The 17202-nt window shown below is 48.0% G+C and overlaps 3 non-coding genes and 2 pseudogenes across 3 annotated transcripts; all 5 read left to right on the top strand.

Moving 5' to 3' along the window:
• Nucleotides 1–8864: 8864 nt before the first annotated feature.
• Nucleotides 8865–8980, top strand: LOC141204416 (U2 spliceosomal RNA; annotated as a pseudogene).
• Nucleotides 8981–9504: 524 nt separating this feature from the next.
• Nucleotides 9505–9686, top strand: LOC141204232 (U2 spliceosomal RNA). The gene has a single exon (XR_012275199.1). It is a non-coding gene; the product is annotated as a U2 spliceosomal RNA (small nuclear RNA).
• Nucleotides 9687–10795: 1109 nt separating this feature from the next.
• LOC141204462 (U2 spliceosomal RNA) lies at nt 10796–10887 on the top strand (annotated as a pseudogene).
• Nucleotides 10888–11677: 790 nt separating this feature from the next.
• LOC141204327 (U2 spliceosomal RNA) lies at nt 11678–11863 on the top strand. Its single transcript, XR_012275273.1, has one exon. It is a non-coding gene; the product is annotated as a U2 spliceosomal RNA (small nuclear RNA).
• A 1108-nt stretch (nt 11864–12971) lies between these two features.
• Nucleotides 12972–13162, top strand: LOC141204912 (U2 spliceosomal RNA). The gene has a single exon (XR_012275761.1). It is a non-coding gene; the product is annotated as a U2 spliceosomal RNA (small nuclear RNA).
• The last annotated feature ends 4040 nt before the right edge of the window (nt 13163–17202 follow it).

The following is a 17202-nucleotide window of genomic DNA, read 5'->3' as shown; positions in this document are numbered from 1 at the left end:
TAAATGCTGTCACAGAAATAGTACCAGGCAGAGTGGTTTTAGTGCATTTTAAATTTAATGGTTTTATCCTACGTGTAATGAATGTTTATGCTCCCCCTGATAAGCAAGAGAGAATTAATTTATTTGGGATATTGCCATTGTACTGTACTGGGTCACCTCCCCTGATCGTAGGGAGTGATTTTAATTGTCTTTGTGCTAGTGAACAACGAGCGGGGGGTGACCCTTTACGCAAATTGGATAAGTCATGTCATCTATTGAAAGATTTTATAACTGATTTTAAATTATGCGATGCGTGGAGGTCACTCCTGCCGACGGACCCTGGTTACACGTGGTCCGGAAGAGGGGTGTCCTCCAGGATCGATTTTATTTTCCTATCAGATGATTTTAACCCTGTAAAATGTGTTTTAACATCAAATATATTTTCTGACCATAAGGGCTTGGAGGTGCACCTAGAATACCGGGATGAACAGAGGGTCAACAGGGGCCTCTGGCGTCTAAGTACTTACCTGCTGGAGGACCCTCTGATTCGACAAGACTTTGGTAAAGCCTATCAAGCCTGGCGGCGACAAAAACCTTCTGATGCCCCTATGGTAACCTGGTGGGAAATTTTGAAAAAAAAAGTCAGAATGTTTTTTATAAAAGCAGGGAGACGTAAAGCCAGCGAGAAAAAAAGATGTTTTAGTGATCTTAACACCAAACTACAAACACTTTTTAAATTCAAAGAGCTAGGGGTGGAGGTGGGAGATGATATTGCTGGCCTAAAAACTGAAATTCAGAACTGCATAGACACAAAGGGGAAAGAGGTTATTTTTAACTCTAGAGTGCAGCACTTGGAGGAGGGGGAGAAGTGCTCTCGCTTCTTCTTCAAAAAAGTCATGGATAAAAGAGAAGTGATCACAAATCTAGAGGGTGAAACATCTATGCAGGGAATGTTGAATGCTACTTTTAACTTTTATAAGCATCTTTTTAGTAAAAAGTGTATAGATGAGTCCTTTTTATCTGATGCTCTTAATGATCTCGATTTTAAGTTAAATTTTACAGACCAGGAGTTTTTAGAACGCGATATTGTTTTAGAGGAATTATTTTATGTTTTTAAAAGTTTCTCTAAGGGTAAAGCACCTGGGTGTGACGGACTACCTGTAGAATTTTACCTTACTTTTTGGGACATTTTAAAAGAGGACCTTTTTATGCTTTTTAAAGAAGTTTTTATTTGTGAACAGTTGCCATTTTCGTGGAGGAGAGGAGTGGTGTCTTTGATATATAAAAAAGGTGACCGCAGTGCTCTAGCGAATTGGAGACCCATAACTCTCCTAAATGTTGATTACAAGGTACTTGCTAAGGTGGTTGCAGACCGGCTCAGGAGTGTCATTGCCAAACTGATCCGGCCTGAGCAGGTATGTAGTGTACCAGGCAGAAGTATTTCAGAGGTTTTAAACGTATTAAGGGATGTAATTTGGTATTCCAGAGACCGGGGTCAAAATGTAGCTCTTTTAGCCCTAGATTTTGAAAAAGCTTTCGATAGAGTCTCTCATAGATTTCTTTTTAGAGTTTTAAAAAGAATGGGTATCCCTAATATGCTTTTAAATTGTATTAAGATTTTATATAAAAATTGTTTTAGTCAAATTTCTCTTAATGGCTTTTTAACAGATGGAGTTCCCCTTGAGTCCGGAGTGAAGCAGGGATGCCCCTTGTCGCCCATCCTGTTCATCTGCGCCATGGAGCCCCTGCTGAGCGCAATAAGAAAAGACAAAGTGATTAGAGGGGTTCCTGTTCCTGGCGGAGGTGGCAGTGATGTGAGAGTCTTTGGCTACATGGATGACGTGACGGTTGTGTGCGTGGACCCTGCTTCCCTCCGGAGGGCGGTGTTGCGCATTGATTTTTTTTCCCAGGCATCCGGTTTGAAACTTAATTTAAATAAATCTGAATGTCTGACTTTGGGATCCTGGGACACCGCCCAACTCCCGCAGCTCACTATAAAACGAGACAATGTAAAAATTCTTGGAGTTGTTTTTAACGAGGAGAATGTGGGAACTCAAAGCTGGGAGAATGTCATAGAAAAAATGTCAAAGAAAATATCATTTTGGGGTTTGAGGTCCCTAACAATGGAGGGGAAAATTTTAATTATAAAATCAGTGTTGTTGCCCCTCATACTGTATATAGCTATGGTGTACCCCCCCTCTGATGTTTTAATTAAAAAAATGACTAGGATGATCTTTATGTTTTTATGGAACTCCAAAATGGAAAAATTAAGGCGAGAAATAATGAGGAAGAATAAAATGAACGGCGGAAGGGATGTCCCCGACTTACATATTTATTTGTATTTAAATTATTTCTGCTTTTGTTTCAAACATTTTAATGGTAATAGTGCGCTAAGTTATTTTTTAAAATATACTTGTGGGATGATTTTTAAAAGATGGTTTAAGTTGTCGTTGAATTCCCCTGTTTTACTATGCCCCCCCAAACACCAAGCAATCTTAGAAAAGACTGTTCGATTTTATAGCCTTGGTGATTTTAATATGGACATTTTTAAAGACCGCAAGAAGCTTTTATCTTTTCTGAGGAGGAATGAAGATGTGACCCCCATAGTAAATTTCTCAGAAGAGAGATCGAAGCAAGTTTGGAAGAATGTCTTCGGGAAATTCTTAGCAAATGGACATAAGGACATCGCATGGATGGTGGTCCACCAGTGCCTCCCCACCAGAGAGTTTCAACACAGGAGAGGCCTGGTGGCCAGAGCCAAATGCCCCAGAGACTCATGTGTTAATGACGAAACCACCTTGCACCTTATGTGGAATTGCCCATTTGCACAGGAACTTTGGCACAAAGTTGGGATTCTTTTAAAATGGACTTGCGGTTTAAGAGATTTTAACCATGAATATGTTTTATATGGCCTTTTTAAATGTCCGACTCCTCAACAGTATTGTATATGTTGGTGTATGATTAACTGTTTTAAAGACGCCCTTTGGAAGGCACGCAATATTTAACTTTTTAAGCGTGATGCTATTTCTGTGAAGGATTGTCTTAAAATTGCTTTTAGCCAGATGTATATTTATTACTTAAGGGATGTCAAATGTATTGGGAGAAGGGATGCCAATCGTATATGGGGTTTTTATGGGTGGAATTCTGTGTTTTAATAATGTACTGTTTGTGTTGTTGTTTTTGATTGTAAACCATCTTTTACGCACTTAATAAAATATGTTGAAACCTGATCTGTTCTTTTAAGAACACAAGAGCTACGATCTACACTTGACGAGAGCGATCGAACTCGGAAGGAGAAGAGCTTCGGAGCCCAGCTGACATCGGAGAAGGAAGGCGGATATCGGTGGGAGGAAGAAGCTCTAAAGAATCCAGAAGAAGACGAAGACTCGGAGAAGAATCGGGCTGTCCTGTGGAATCTTCGAGGAAGAAAATCATCGAGACAAAGACCTTTCGGGGAATTTGTCCAGAACACGACGGGAGAAGAATCTGCATAGCTCCACCCATTCCGGGAAGAGTTCCAGATCCAGCTCCAAGAAGTAACTGCAGGAGGAAAGCCATGGCAAGCGCTGCGAGGAAGGCCGAAAAGAAGAGCCTGGAGCAGGGGACAGCCAGGAGGGCCCAGCCAGGAGCCGATTCTGACCCTAAGGACTCTGCCTCCACGACTGGCCAGCAGAAGGGACCCCAGAAGCCCCGCCATGAAGCTCCAGCCCTGGAGCCATGGATGCGGCAGACGGTGGCCCTGAAGCTGAAGGAAGTGGATGGGAGGGTGCCGGACATGTCCTCGGACGTGTTCTGCCAGAAGATGCTGCTGGATCGAGGCTTCTCCAGGTCGGACACCCTCAGCATCCAGACCTTCTTGACGGGGATCTTCTTCGTCACCTTCGCCACTGTGAACACCTGCAGGAGGTTCTGGGAAATGGTAAGCGCAAAAGGACCGGATAATTCTTTCTCTGCCTTTACAGGTAGCTGCCCTATCCAGAGGGACGAAAGGAGGATCACGGTCTCCATGCGCAACCCACACACCCCAGGCCAAGACATCTGTACCTTCCTGAGACGCTTCTGTTTGGTTGTGAAGGAACCCTCTCACATCCTGAATAGACTCGGCTTCTGGACAGGTAAGTGGTCGGTGACCGTTAGACTTCACAGGGACCTGGCGTACTCAGACGGACTTCGGCACCTGCCCCCGACATTCTCCCTGGGCAACTCCTACGGCCTCATCTATTACCCGGACATGCCGCAGAACTGCAGGAGATGCGGCAAGAACGGCCACGAGATGAAGGACTGCAAGGAGGATGCCTGCAGGATTTGTCGAGTGACGGGACACAGCTCGAAGGACTGCCCGAAGAAGACGTCCTGCAACCTGTGTGGGCTGGCGGCTCATCTGTACAAGGATTGCCCCAAGCCTGAGAGATCCTGGGCATCGGTGGTTGCGACGACCCCAGCTCCGGAGGACAAGGTCCCGACGACCAGGCCTGTGAAGGTCAAGGACGCGACGACCAAGGCCCCAGCGGCCAAGGCCGAGACGACCAAGGCCAAAGCGGTCAAGGAGTCGGTGGCCAAAGCCCCAGCGACGGTCTCAGCAGCTCCGAAGCAGAAGAAAAAGTCAAAGGAGGGTAAGAGTTCTGTCACCCCTCTCTCGATCCCTCCCCCTGCCACCCCCGTCCAATCCCCCCCCACCCCGGCCACCCCTGCTGAGGATTCCACTTCCTCTTCCTCCTTCCCCTACTCCTCAGCAGGTGTCCTTTCCCCTGCCCCGGCAGCCACTCTCCCTCCCCAGACCATGGTAGCGGTGGAATTAACCTTTCCTGCACCCGCCGCTATCTATTCCGAGGAGGATTTTCCCCTTCTTGTCTCCCCAGTTCCAACCCGGGGAAAGAGGAAAGTGGAGGACAGCCCTGCTACTGAATCCTCCAAAAAGAAGATTCTGGATTTCGTAGGCGAAAAGGAGGATACCCTCCCTGAGCCAGAAGAGATGGAGCACATGGTTGAGACCCTGGTGGCCGAGCCAGAAGAGGAGGAACTGGTGGTCGCCGAGATCGAGGCCGCGCTGCTTGACCAGATGGAGGAAGAGGGCCTGCTGGTGATCCCGTCACCAGCAGTCAACACCGACGAGGGACCACCCGACCGAAGTGGTAACTAAGGTGTATTGCCTGCGCTAACTTTTTCTTTTTTCCCTACATGATGGCTAATATTAACTTATTTTCCATTAATGTCAGGAGCATCAAGGACAAGTTCAGACGTCAGACTATTTATGCCTTCCTTACTTCCCAGTTGTGTGATGTTTATATGTTGCAGGAATGTTCCCTTCCCTCCTCTAGGTCCTTCAAACATCTGGCCAGGGAGTGGTCCCACGGTCCATCCTACTGGTCCGGTGGGGGTGACTGCAAGTCTGCGGGGGTCGCAATTCTGATCAGGGGGGGCGCATTCACGCTTGAGTCCGTCCAGGAGCTCATCTGCGGCAGGGCTCTTGTTGTAGATGGCAACTGGGCGGGAGAACCTGTCAGGTTCATCAACGTGTATGCGTCCCCACTGAAGAATGAGCGTTTGGAGCTTTTCCAGACCCTGCGGCTTCAGCTTGCCACCACCAGGACCTTAGTGATGACCGGGGATTTCAACTGCCCCATCGAGGAGGATGGTCGTAGTTCTGGCACATCTGCCAAGTTGGACATCACGTCCAAGCTGCTCATCGAGATGGTAACCGAGGCCTCTCTTCAGGACGTGGTGGGCTCCATGGGTAGAGGCTCCACGAACTATTCGTGGAGCCGACCCGATGGCTCACTCCGCTCCAGGATTGACTTTGTGTTCACCTCTCGGGCAGTCAGGCAGAGTAGGCACTCGATGGTCCCCTGCTTCTTCTCCGACCACAGAGCCATTCACTTACAAGGTGTCCTCGGCGACGGTTTTCCGTCCGGCCCCGGCTCCTGGAAGCTGAATTGTGCTCTGCTGGCTCAGGATGAAGTCGTGGAGGAGCTGAGAGCAGCCTACGCAATGTGGCAGTCCTACAAGGGTAGCTTCCAAACAGTCTCTGATTGGTGGGAATATGTTAAACTTGAGTTTCGCTGTTTCTTTCAGGCCAAGGGTCGACAACAGGCGTGTGAGAAGAGGAGGGACTTCAGAGGGCTGCAGCGCGAGCTGCGGTCACTGCAGGACCTTCTTCATTGCGGCTGGGACGTGAGGGAGGAGCTGGAGGAGACCAAGAAGAGCCTGAAAAGGCACTTTGAGGAGGAGTCCAAGCAAATCGTCTTCCGTTCCAAAGTGGAGAATCTGGAGAAGGGTGAGAAATGTAACTCATTCTTTTTCAGGAAACTTCATGCCGGTCACACGCCCCTGAACGAGCTGCGAGACGAGAGCAGAAACATGCGACGTGGGAAGGAGGACGTGATGAGGGTCGTCAGCGACTTCTACAGCGAACTCTACTCCCACAAGACTACCGACCCCGACGCTGCTGATAAGTTCCTGTCAGGTATCACTAACCATCTTGATCCTGCAGGCACGGCAGCCTTGGACAAACCTCTGATGGTGGGCGAATTGCTCTCTGCCGCTAAATCCTTTAGGACCGGCAGGACCCCGGGCAGTGATGGTCTTCCAGTGGAGCTCTATGTAGCGCTGGGAGACCTCATCTGTCCGGACCTGTTGGACCTGTATGAGGAGATGGTGGTGGAGGGTAGAATGCCTCCATCTTTGAGGGAAGGAATGGTCACGATACTGTACAAGCGGAAGGGAGAGAGGTGCGACCTGAGGAATTGGCGTCCCATCACTCTGCTCAACGTGGACTACAAGATCCTGGCCAAGACGATGGCGACACGACTTAAGACGGTCATCGGACGGATCATCCACCCGGACCAGACCTGCGGCATCCCTGGACGTCGCATCGCAGACAGCCTCGCTCTCGTGCGGGACACGGTCGAGTACATCAAGGTCCGCCGCGCACACGCGGCCCTGGTCTCCTTGGATCAGGAGAAGGCCTTCGACCGGGTTTCCCACGAGTTCATGGGCCGAGCTCTGCACCGGTTAGGTTTAGGTAACATGTTTTGTTCGTATGTCCGTCTGATGTATTTTGATATCCACAGCTCGGTGTTGGTGAACGGCTGGAAGACTGACCCCTTCCCTGTCCTCTCTGGGGTCAGACAAGGCTGCCCTCTATCACCTCTTCTTTTTGTTTGTGTTATAGAACTCTTCGCAGAGGCTATCCGGCAGAATGGAGAGATCAGAGGGATCACCGCACCGGGTCCGGGACGACACGAGGTCAAGTGCTCGCTCTACATGGACGACGTCACCGTCTTCTGCGCTGATCATGGTTCAGTCGACGCCCTCGTCCAGACGTGTGAGAGGTTCGGCCGGGCTTCAGGGGCCAAAGTCAACTGCAGGAAGTCGGAAGCCATGCTCTTCGGGGATTGGCAGCCGGCCTCCTCCGCCCCCTTCCCCTTCAACATTCAACCGGATTTCCTCAAGGTGCTGGGAGTCTGGTTCGGGAAGGAAGGAGCGGCCCTCAAGTCCTGGCAAGAACGCTTGGCCAGGGTGAAGCAACGGATCGGACTCTGGAGCCTCAGACACCTCACTTGTGAGGGTAAGGCACTCGTCCTGCGTAATGAGGTCCTGCCCGTCTTGCAGTACACGGCGCAGGCCTGGCCCCCACACGTCACTGTGTGCAGGGCCATTACCAGGACAGTGTTTCACTTTGTCTGGGGATCCAAGATGGACAGAGTCAGGCGGGCCGTCATGTACAAGGAGCCTCGCAAGGGTGGGAAGGGCGTTCCAGATATCCCCACCCTCCTGCGATCCTCTTTTGTGTGTGATTGTGTCCGCCGGACTTTGCAAGTCAAGAATGGCTCCGCGGGCAGGTCCATGTCTCGCTTCTTCCTGCTTCCTCTTTGGAGGCGACTCGGCTGGGACAAGTGGGACAGCTCCTTCCCCTACAACTGGACGACGCCATGGTTCTACGGAGACGTCGTTCGATTTGTGGGGGAACATCAACTGGAGGGACTCAAGCCCGACTTGTGGAAGCCCAAAACTATCCACAAGCTCATTAGAGCCAAGGATGACATGGAGAACATCACAGGACTTCACCAGGACACGCTGGAGACTGTGTGGACAAATGTGTCGTCTGACAGGCTGACCAACGGGCACAAGGACTTGTCGTGGATGGCGATTCAGGGCGGACTGCCCGTCCGGTCATTCATGCATGCCCGGAACCTGTGCAAGACCCGGTACTGCCCAAGGTGCCCCTTCGTGGAGGAAACATCTTTGCACACTTTTTGGGACTGCGGATTTGCACAGCGCCTGTTGACTGCCCTTGAGGACGACCTGAGGAACTCTGTCCCCAGGGCGAGCCTATCGCACCATTCTGTGCTTTACGGACTCTTCCCTGGGGTTCATACCGTCGGAGCCATCCAGGAGGCTTGGCGCCTTATGAACTGCTTCAAGGATGCTGTTTGGGTCGCCAGGAACCGGCTCATCTTGAGGAGGGAGAGGATGTCCATCCAGGACTGCCGCAGGCTGATCCACAGCCTGCTCAGAGACTATTCCATCGTGGACGGTCCGGAGGACGAGGATGAGGACTAAACCCCTCCTCCCCCTCTCCCCTTATGTGTCTTGTCTTTCAATAAAGCTTCGGGAATGTGATTTTCCCCTCCCCATCCCCTTTTTCCCAATCCCCATCCCTTATCACGGTTCGTCGTACTGTATTGATTGACATGCTTTTTCTTTCAGATTGAGTGTTTTGTGTAGCATAGGGGTGTGATGTGTCTAGTTAGTGCGTCGTATCCTCATGCTATGTAAATATGATGTAGAATTCTGTGTGTACTGGGCTGCGGCACTGTACACTGTCTGTTAACTTATTTTTTGTGCTAATAAAAGATATATTCAATCAAAAAAAATCTGTTCTTATCGCTTCTCGGCCTTTTGGCTAAGATCAAGTGTAGTATCTTTTGAAAAGGCAGTTTTGTCCTTGGGCTGCCCTAGTAAATTGACGCATATTACACACTGGTTTGGTGCACTTGTTAGTACGCCAGGTGGCTCATAGAGTTATCTGATGGAAAACATGGCCCTCCAGGATCGAAGTCACTAGGCTGGGTAAGTGTGAGGGCTTTGGAGCAATGTGCCCCAGGAGTAGGCGCCCTGGTGGGAGTCCAAGCTTACTGGGACTGGGAACCCCAGAAAGACTTGGCTTCGTAGCACGCCGCACCTTTGCCAATCATACTTTCTGAGCAACCCCCCCTATTCCTGGCCTCCGGGCTAGGAAGGGGAATTTTTATAAACCCGGTCGGAGGTCCGGTCAGCTTTGGGCTGAGAAACCAACACAGGCTCCAGCTCCACTAGGGTGGCAGCCTAGATGGAAGCTGGGAGCACGAAAACGGCTCTTCTCCGGCTTCGGCTAGGGAGAGCATCGGAGATCCCTGACCCTCGCTGTGGCCTTCTGGCTCGGAGGGATGGGGATGGTTTATTGGGGACCCTCTCCTCCGGGAAGGGTCCACATGAATCCTCGCCTCGTGCGCTGTTTTGGTGTAACTTCGGTCACATTTTTCAGTGCCTTGGATGCAGCTTCAATCAAAAAATCTGTTCTTATCAGTTTAATATCTGATACGTCCCCTATCTGGGGACCATATATTAAATGGATTTTTAGAACAGGGAGATGGAAAAAGAGCTTGCTCTGTCCACTCCACGCATTGACCTGGTATTGCAGTATCTCCAGGACCGGTGCACCCCTTCTTTAATGCAGTTTCTAAAATCAGAAAGTATTGAATTCAATGTTTTTTGTTCATTTTGCTTGTTTGTCGGATTTTGGGATGGACTCTTTGGCTTTGCTTTTCTTCTCCTCATTGGATTTTTCATGTTCAAAGTTGCAGAAGCCAGATGACAAGCTCATTTTGGTTCAACTTCAGCAACTGTGCATTGCATTGCCATGTAATGTAACGCAATGCTATCTTTCTAGCTCTCCCTCTTTACTTCCTTTTGGATAAACAGACATATTAGGCAAGCATTTTGGAGCTTTCACCTAAATAACTACAGGTGGTGAGATAAGCTGCACAATATAATTGACCTTTCAGTATATTGTTGCACACACACCATCTATTTAGCAAATGCCCTTGTTATCAACAGCAGCCTTTTAAACTCACCTGAGCTAACAGGTATGTGCGCTGGTTACTCTGCTGCGCTTAAAATTTCTTTTTTGGTTTGCTACAATGCCTTTTCTGAAACGTTGTCTCCCTCTGCTGGAACACTGACTTCTTTCAATTAATGCCTGCAGACTATAAAAGAGAACCCAACCCAAAAAGTTTGGTTGATTAGTCTGTGGCATTCTGTTAAACTGTTGCTTATGGCGGTCTCTGTGAGCTTCTCAGCGACATTCAGCCAGCCAGGTATCCTGCCTGCAGTAGATGGAATGTGGCAATGGAACGCTGGCTGCGCGTGTCATAATAGGCTCTGAGCCTTTATATACCTGCGCACAGCAGCAGCCACCTTCAGTCTGCTGCTGGACAGCCAGCAGCAGCAGGAGAGGTAAGTAATCAGCAGCCCTCCTGCTAAGGGTAGACAGCTGCTCGTTCCACCCCACCCCCCGCCTTAATTGGTTCTCCTCCCTTCCAACGGTGTTGAGGCGGGTGGGAACAGCAGGGGGTGAGGGTGCTGTGTTTAAAGAGGTGGAGTTATGCAGATCTAAAACGCGTGGATTGCAGCAGCAGCAAGCCGAAAAGTGCAGGAATGTAAGGGATCTAGAGGTTGACAACATGTCTTCTTAACGGGAGTCCAGGAGCTCATCTCCACAAATGGACTCTTCAGGATCCTTGGGTGGCTCCGTAGTTCGAAACCAATTCTGGTTATCGCTTCTCGGCCTTTTGGCTAAGATCAAGTGTAGTATCTTTCGAAAAGGCGGTTTTGGATGTTGGCCGCCCTAGTAGATTGATACATTATGCACACTGGGGTTTAGGCGCTTGTTAGTACGCCAGGTGGCAAATATAGTTATCTGGTGGAAAGCATGGCCCCCCAGGATCGACGCCATTGGGCCGGGGAAGATCGAAAGCCCGAAGTGTGAAGTGCCCCAGGAGTGGTGACCCTGGGGTGCCTTAACTCACTGGGATTGGGAACCCCACTTGAGTTTATGGCACATTTGCACAAGCACTTCAATATTTCTTTCTTCGCACACACCCTTATTCTGGGCCTTCTGGCCTTAGGATGGGGAACTTTTTCAATTCCCGGTCGAAGGTCCGGGCAGTATTATACTGTGAAACCTTCACTATTTATTTAATTTCTTTGTCACTGTGTGTCCACTTATTCACGTGTGTCATGTCCTACTAGGATTTTGTCGGGATGCGGTTCCCTTATGGGTTCCTCTCTTGGCAGGTCTAGGGGGGGAGTGTGTGGCCATCAGGTTCCGCTCCCCCCTGAACCCCCCTGGCTCTCCTCTTTCGGGAGGAGAGCGTTGTTGGCTCCCCTCTTCCGGGAGGGGAGCACAGTCTTTGGCTCCCAGTGCCTTGCTCGGGTGAGAACTCGGGCAGGTGCTGGGGGTAAGATTGGGTCGCCTCTGGCTTCGGCTTGAGGTGGCTATTTGTCCCTGTTCCTCGCTGTGGCCTTCTGGCTCGGAGGGACGGGGAATGGTTTGGGGGACCCTTCTCCTTTTGGAGAGGGTTTCAAGAAGACCAGCATCCTAGTGCACTTTTTTTGTGGCACTTGTCACTTTTTTAAGCGCACTCGGGTTTTGTACACGAATTCGGGCTTTCGATAAAAAAAAAAAAAATCTGTTCTTATCAGTTTAATATCTGATACGTCCCCTATCTGGGGACCATATATTAAATGGATTTTTAGAACAGGGAGATGGAAAAAGAGCTTGCTCTGTCCACTCCACGCATTGACCTGGTATTGCAGTATCTCCAGGACCGGTGCACCCCTTCTTTAATGCAGTTTCTAAAATCAGAAAGTATTGAATTCAATGTTTTTTGTTCATTTTGCTTGTTTGTCGGATTTTGGGATGGACTCTTTGGCTTTGCTTTTCTTCTCCTCATTGGATTTTTCATGTTCAAAGTTGCAGAAGCCAGATGACAAGCTCATTTTGGTTCAACTTCAGCAACTGTGCATTGCATTGCCATGTAATGTAACGCAATGCTATCTTTCTAGCTCTCCCTCTTTACTTCCTTTTGGATAAACAGACATATTAGGCAAGCATTTTGGAGCTTTCACCTAAATAACTACAGGTGGTGAGATAAGCTGCACAATATAATTGACCTTTCAGTATATTGTTGCACACACACCATCTATTAGCAAATGCCCTTGTTATCAACAGCAGCCTTTTAAACTCACCTGAGCTAACAGGTATGTGCGCTGGTTACTCTGCTGCGCTTAAAATTTCTTTTTTGGTTTGCTACAATGCCTTTTCTGAAACGTTGTCTCCCTCTGCTGGAACACTGACTTCTTTCAATTAATGCCTGCAGACTATAAAAGAGAACCCAACCCAAAAAGTTTGGTTGATTAGTCTGTGGCATTCTGTTAAACTGTTGCTTATGGCGGTCTCTGTGAGCTTCTCAGCGACATTCAGCCAGCCAGGTATCCTGCCTGCAGTAGATGGAATGTGACAATGGAACGCTGGCTGCGCGTGTCATAATAGGCTCTGAGCCTTTATATACCTGCGCAGAGCAGCAGCCACCTTCAGTCTGCTGCTGGACAGCCAGCAGCAGCAGGAGAGGTAAGTAATCAGCAGCCCTCCTGCTAAGGGTAGACAGCTGCTCGTTCCACCCCACCCCCCGCCTTAATTGGTTCTCCTCCCTTCCAACGGTGTTGAGGCGGGTGGGAACAGCAGGGGGTGAGGGTGCTGTGTTTAAAGAGGTGGAGTTATGCAGATCTAAAACGCGTGGATTGCAGCAGCAGCAAGCCGAAAAGTGCAGGCATGTAAGGGATCTAGAGGTTGACAACATGTCTTCTTAACGGGAGTCCAGGAGCTCATCTCCACAAATGGACTCTTCAGGATCCTTGGGTGGCTCCGTAGTTCGAAACCAATTCTGGTTATCGCTTCTCGGCCTTTTGGCTAAGATCAAGTGTAGTATCTGTTCTTATCAGTTTAATATCTGATACGTCCCCTATCTGGGGACCATATATTAAATGGATTTTTAGAACAGGGAGATGGAAAAAGAGCTTGCTCTGTCCACTCCACGCATTGACCTGGTATTGCAGTATCTCCAGGACCGGTGCACCCCTTCTTTAATGCAGTTTCTAAAATCAGAAAGTATTGAATTCAATGTTTTTTGTTCATTTTGCTTGTTTGTCGGATTTTGGGATGGACTCTTTGGCTTTGCTTTTCTTCTCCTCATTGGATTTTTCATGTTCAAAGTTGCAGAAGCCAGATGACAAGCTCATTTTGGTTCAACTTCAGCAACTGTGCATTGCATTGCCATGTAATGTAACGCAATGCTATCTTTCTAGCTCTCCCTCTTTACTTCCTTTTGGATAAACAGACATATTAGGCAAGCATTTTGGAGCTTTCACCTAAATAACTACAGGTGGTGAGATAAGCTGCACAATATAATTGACCTTTCAGTATATTGTTGCACACACACCATCTATTTAGCAAATGCCCTTGTTATCAACAGCAGCCTTTTAAACTCACCTGAGCTAACAGGTATGTGCGCTGGTTACTCTGCTGCGCTTAAAATTTCTTTTTTGGTTTGCTACAATGCCTTTTCTGAAACGTTGTCTCCCTCTGCTGGAACACTGACTTCTTTCAATTAATGCCTGCAGACTATAAAAGAGAACCCAACCCAAAAAGTTTGGTTGATTAGTCTGTGGCATTCTGTTAAACTGTTGCTTATGGCGGTCTCTGTGAGCTTCTCAGCGACATTCAGCCAGCCAGGTATCCTGCCTGCAGTAGATGGAATGTGACAATGGAACGCTGGCTGCGCGTGTCATAATAGGCTCTGAGCCTTTATATACCTGCGCACAGGAGCAGCCACCTTCAGTCTGCTGCTGGACAGCCAGCAGCAGCAGGAGAGGTAAGTAATCAGCAGCCCTCCTGCTAAGGGTAGACAGCTGCTCGTTCCACCCCACCCCCCGCCTTAATTGGTTCTCCTCCCTTCCAACGGTGTTGAGGCGGGTGGGAACAGCAGGGGGTGAGGGTGCTGTGTTTAAAGAGGTGGAGTTATGCAGATCTAAAACGCGTGGATTGCAGCAGCAGCAAGCCGAAAAGTGCAGGCATGTAAGGGATCTAGAGGTTGACAACATGTCTTCTTAACGGGAGTCCAGGAGCTCATCTCCACAAATGGACTCTTCAGGATCCTTGGGTGGCTCCGTAGTTCGAAACCAATTCTGGTTATCGCTTCTCGGCCTTTTGGCTGAGACCAAGTGCTTCACAGCAGGAGGTTTCAGTTGAAGGGCACTCAGGTACCCCTCTCCTTGGCCTGGCAGGATCGTCCACTTCGGTGGGCTTCACCTGCCTGCTGCTATTAGGGAGAGGGATTAGTCCTAGGGTAACGGGCAGCGATCCCCCAGCCTTCAGGTGCTTTATCACAAAGCTCTGAAGGCGCAGATTGCAGGCGGTTGCAATTTGCATTTTGTTGCGCCATACCATGGAGGTTGACCCCAACCTCGTGCCTCTATATGCGAGGCTCAAGAACACCATAAGGGTCCGCTTTACGGCTGGTGGTTCCGATATGCGGAATCTGGGATATGTAGTCCAGGACGTGCTTGAGAAACTGCTCCACGTCAGAACCAACGAAATCCTTTCTATCCAGGATTATCCTCGACGTGGAGACTATGATGTAACCTTTACTGGCGAAGGTATTTTCAAAGATGTTTTGTCCAGAGTTAAGTCGGTAGAAAATAGCCCTGGTCTAAAAGGGATTCAGATCATCGAGCACGTCCTGGATGAGGTAAAGATGGTGGTTGTGAAAATCTTCTCACCCTTCATAACGGCACCAGAGGTTATTTCCTTTTTGTCAGTTTATTTTAAAAGTGTGAAATTGATTGGGAAAGTGTTGAATGAGTTTAACATCTGGACCTCAAAATGGAAGTTTTTAGTAAAATGTGAAAGAGACCCTAAATTCCCTGGAGGTGTGAGACTTCCTCCAGCTCGATTTAAAATAGGGCAAACTAATGGGGATTTTTTTTTCTCAGGAATGCCACTTTTCTGTAGGTATTGTGGTCTCTATGGGCACTCTAAGGATAGTTGTGGTGCCACTTGTAGAAATTGTGCCAGTACTGAACATGACACAAAGGAGTGCCCAAATGAAAAAAAATGCTCTTTTTGTCGGACACCTGGTCATTTCTATTTTTCTTGCCCTCACAGGTTCAGAGAGGATGAACAAAAACAAAAGGAGAAGTCCAAGACATCCGGGAATGGACGGGCCAATCACACCACCCCTCAGGAGGAGGAACAGCAACCTGGAGCCTCGGGAGGTGATAAGGGCGCTTCGACTAGTAACAATCCCTCCGAGTCAATGACAGGTAACTCACAGGAGCCCAGGAGCTGGCTGAAAGACCATAAGGAGGCTAAAAGGAAGGCTGAGAAAGATCATAAAGGGGCGGTCGGTAAGGCCAAAAAAGAACGCCAAAAGGCTGACACCGAGCCCAAAATTCCCACTGGGTCTCACGAGAGCGAGGGCGGTACGTGGCATTTGGTGAGGTCTCATAATAAGAAAAAGAATGGTTCCGTGGAGGTGGCTAATAGGGAGGAGATGGATACATCCCCTCACGGGGGTGTAGACTCTGGAATCCCGAGGTCCCGGGGCTCTGCTGCCCCAGGTGGGGCCCCGAACCTGGCTGCCTCCGGGGACTCTGAGACTCCGCCATGTGCGCAGCCTGCCCCTGTGTTACGACCCTCTGCGGGTCAGCAGGGGAGTGCGGAGCCTCTCGGAGACCCACCTGACGAGGACCTAAATGGTCAGCCTATGGAGACCCAGTGTAACCTTTCTCTCAATATCCTTCCGAGCTACACCCCAGTAGCGTCGGGTCTTAATTTAAGTGAATGTTCCTTCTCCGATGATGAAGACTCTTTGATAACGGTGGATTCAGAAGAGGGCGTTGGTGAAAGTCCAAGTGGTCTGATCCGTCCATCGGATAGGTAAAGTCTAGTTTTTGTTTCTTCCTAACCATTTGTTATGATGGCTGACATTAGTGGTGTTTCCCTCAATGTGAGAGGCATAGGATCCAAGACCAGAAGAGCTACTGTTTTACATTTTTTAACCTGTTTTACAGCTTCTGTTTTCTTTTTACAAGAATGTCATATCCCTCATAAGATTTCTTACAAAAAATATAAGGAAGAGTGGAAACATGGTCCATCGGTCTGGTCTGGATCAAATGCAACCGGATCAGCCGGGGTAGCTATACTTTTTAAGGGAAATGTGTCTATTGATTTTATCCAAGATATTTTACCGGGTCGTATTCTTTTAGTTAAGGCTTTTATTGATGGGACAAGATGGCAGTTTTTAAATTTTTATGGGTCACCTGATAAAAATGAAAGGGCTGATATGCTGGAAATTTTACCTTTATTTATTAACATTTCTGAACCTTTTATCCTGGCAGGTGATTTTAATTGTATTTTAAAAGGCGAAAGCCGACGCTCCGGTTCCGTGAGTAGAAATTATGACAAAACGTCTGGAATGTTAAGCAATATTATAAATGATTGTAAATTAACTGATGTGTATAAAGAATGTAACAAGGATAGCCCTATAGACGCTGGTTTCACCTGGAGCAATTCTACATGTAGCTCCAGGATAGATTTTGTTTTAGGTTCAGAAAAAATACTGCCAGTGAAATGTGAAGTTTTAACTAATATTCTCTCAGATCACAAGGTTTTATCTTTTAGAGTGAGGATTAATGGAAAGAAGAAATGTGGTAAGAAATCTTGGAAATTGAATGTGTCCCTTTTAAAAGATCCACAAATTTTATCGGATTTTATTGAGTTTTATGTAAAGTGTAGAAAAAGGAAAAACCCCAATATTTCTTTTAGCTCCTGGTGGGATAGAATGAAAATAAGCATTAAAGATTTCTTTATTAAGAAAAGCATACAAAAAGCTAAAGAAAAGTTTGAGATCTATAATTTTCTTAATATCAGGTTACAGACATTGTACAAATTCAAAGACAATGGTCTGGATGTAGGTAATGATATATTGAGTCTTAAAGGAGAAATTTCAAAGTGGTTGGAACAAAAAGGAAAAGAACTGATTTTTCGTTCAAAGGTAAAACACGTAGAAGAGGATGAGACTTGTTCCAGGTATTTTTTTAAGAAAAACAAACAGGCGAAAA

Source organism: Phyllobates terribilis, unplaced genomic scaffold (genome assembly GCF_046119375.1).
Source record: "Phyllobates terribilis strain yellow unplaced genomic scaffold, ASM4611937v1 Scaffold_134__1_contigs__length_4944459, whole genome shotgun sequence".
In the NCBI taxonomy this organism is placed as follows: Eukaryota; Metazoa; Chordata; class Amphibia; order Anura; family Dendrobatidae; genus Phyllobates; species Phyllobates terribilis.
This window is presented reverse-complemented; position numbering and strand designations above follow the sequence as displayed.